Source organism: Podarcis melisellensis (genome assembly GCF_964234715.1).
Source record: "Podarcis melisellensis genome assembly, chromosome: 3".
NCBI classification, from domain to species: domain Eukaryota; kingdom Metazoa; phylum Chordata; class Lepidosauria; order Squamata; family Lacertidae; genus Podarcis; species Podarcis melisellensis.
The window spans coordinates 108,443,251-108,446,107 of record NC_138530.1 but is presented as its reverse complement, the minus strand read 5'-3'; the positions used below and the strand labels follow the sequence as shown (position 1 = coordinate 108,446,107).

The 2,857-nt window shown below is 45.4% G+C and overlaps 1 long non-coding RNA gene across 1 annotated transcript; it reads right to left on the bottom strand.

The window, feature by feature from the left end:
• Positions 1 to 404: 404 nt before the first annotated feature.
• Positions 405 to 2,645, bottom strand: LOC309367386. The gene is made up of 2 exons (XR_014167117.1): positions 2,208 to 2,645; positions 405 to 677 (listed from the first exon to the last, which is right to left on the bottom strand). It is a non-coding gene; the product is annotated as an uncharacterized lncRNA (long non-coding RNA).
• Between the last annotated feature and the right edge of the window lie 212 nt (positions 2,646 to 2,857).

Below are 2,857 nucleotides of genomic sequence, written 5' to 3'. Positions count from 1 at the left end.
GTGTGTTGCATTGTATGCTGTCTTTTGAATAAATGATGTATCATCTGATCTTGAGCTAGTTCTCAAATACATGTCTTTTGTGCTACTTGACATTCCCCTCTGTCATCAGAGAAGTTTTAAAATGGTAACTGCACTTGAGTTTGCTTAGGGTGGGTCTTACGTTTAAAGGCCGCTCCCAATATGTTTGTGTTGCAGTTCTTCCCCAGAAATGAATTGTTTATTAGGTTTGCAGAAGAGGGAGAAGCCCGAACTGCTGTGGTATTAAACTTACATATTTACAATGAGCTTTTCTCAGGAGACAGCAGGGTGGGTGGTGAACTTTGTTGGCCAACCTTTCTGTTGTCCTTACAAAAAGGGTATACAGTGGGGGCTGGTAACTATTGGAACTGTCGGTTCAGGACTAATTAGATTCATCCGGTCAAGTTTAATTAGATAGATCAGGGTTGGGGAACCTGTGCCCTGCCTTCAGATGTTGATGGACCATCATGCCTAGAAATAGGCGGTGCTGCCTGGGTCTGGTAAGAATGGCATGTCCAGCAACACCTGGTGGTCCCTTGAGACAGAAACTAGATAAGCCAAGTATTTGACTCTTTCCTGTTGTGTTGAGCAGATTCTGGTTGAATGGCAGGGGCGTCCTGACCCATTTCACTGTATGAGGTGTAATGGGAAGATGCCACCTGTAAGATATAAAAAGTGTGTCCTAAGACCCTTAATCCCACTCCTTAAGATACAATCTGAACAAAATTGGTGAAGCAGCGAAGTTAATGGAATACAATATGTTCTTGCAAAAACAAGTGTCTAGAGTAAAGGTAAAGGTAAAAGGACCCCTGACCGTTAGGTCCAGTTGTGACTGACTCTGTAGTTGCGGCACTCATTTCGCTTTATTGGCCGAGGGAGCCGGCATACAGCTTCTGGGTCATGTGGCCAGCATGACTAAGCCGCTTCTGGCGAACCAGAGCGGTGCATGCAAATACCTTTTACCTTGCTGCTGGAGTGGTACCTATTTATCTACTTGCACTTTGATGTGCTTTCAAACTGCTAGGTTGGCAGGAGCAGGGACCGGGCAATGGGAGCTCACCCTGTCGCGGGGATTCGAACCGCCGGCCTTCTGATCAGCAAGTCCTAGGCTCTGTAGGCACACCCAAAAATGACAAAGCATAAGCTTCTATTCCCTACACCCGAAGCACAGGTTCCCTCCCTTGTCTTCCCATTGGCTGGGTACTGCAAGGTTTACAGCCTATCATGACTGCCTAATTTCCCTACTAAAATCCCTGCCTTTGTTGACGTCTCCCATTACTCTGATTTTGATGACCACCACTCCTGTTTACCTTTCTCCTTATGTTTCTATGCTTTTACACATTGACTCAAGAGACAAAGCCACATTGTACCACTAACAGGTGTGAAGGAGTTCTATACCTGCTGGAGCATACGAGCTTCAAGCTGTCCTTTCTGTGAGAATCCTAACCCTAAGCTGTTCGAAATTTAAGTGTAAACAAGCCTGTGCTGTCTGCGGTTATCTAGCAGTTGCAACATTTTGGCTTTTGGGTGGAAAAGCAACATTATTGTTCCTCACACCACCCTGCTTGCATGCTACCCTTGCCACCCCTCATCAAAGCCTTGTAAGCGAGGGTCTCACAGCTGTGGCTTCTGGGGAGATCTCAGGAGAGCCCTGTGAGATTTTGCTGAAACCTGGAAGCCCCTGCAGTCACTTCTCCTTGCTTCTCTGGTGGCAGTGGTGTGGCACACCGATGAAGGCACCCCTTGGATTTTGCCACCTGAGGCAGCTGCCTCCTGAACAGGCTGGCCCTGTTGAATGGGATATATCTAAAATGATCTAAAGTATAGTAAATCAGCAGCAGGATGGGACACCTGAACTTTCTGCCATTGTTTCAAAAGTGCACATGTTCTCTTGTCCAGACACATTAAGGAAAACTACTGATTGCCTCCAAAGTCTTCCACGTCCCATTATGGCAGAAACTGGTTGAATCTCAAGCACTTTTCTCTGTTTTATTTCTCTGCCAAGGAACTAGAGTGTATCTACCAAACGAATTTGCTCAGTGGGGATGTGGAGTATTTCTAGGAACCTCTTTCACAAATTCCGCTCACTGCCACTTTCCAGGACTGTGAAACTGCAGCTCCTGCCAAACACTTGATGGCAACGTATTGTGTTTCTGCTTTCAATAAATGTGATGACAAGTTTCACAAACCTTTCATTGTGCCTCAGTGCAAATCTTCCGGGAAAACCCTGATATGTTTTCATTCTGACGCCTGTGACAAGTCAGTTTCCCATGGGAAAGAAAGATAACTGGCATTATGCATTACTGAGATTTAGTGATTAGGGGAAGCTTAACCAAACTGTGATAGATATTGAGATCTGATTTCTGTACATAACTCTATTGATCCAAGTAAAATTTCAGCACTGCCCCTTGAATGGTACCTCTTTGTAGCACTCTTAGAATTCAGAGGAGTATGATAATTTCTCTTCCAAGATTAACAGGGCAATTCTATACATGTCTAAGTCCAGTTGCATTCAAAGGTTAGCAGCCCCAGGCTGCAGTCGTAACCATGCTTACTTGGTAACGCCCATTGAGTTTTATGGGCTTTCTGACTGATTTCCTTTTATGTAGATACAGTCGTAGCTTGGATCCCGAATGCCTTGTGACTCAAACGTTTTGGCTCCTCAATGCTGCAAACCCAGAAGTGGGTGTTTCGGTTTGCGAACGTTCTTTTTGGAAGCCGAATGTCCAGCATGGCTTCCACAGCTTCCGAATGAGTGCAGGAAGCTACTGCAGCCAATAGGAAGCTGCACCTTGGTTGTTGAACATTTTTGGAAGCCGAACAGACTTCCGGAACTGAT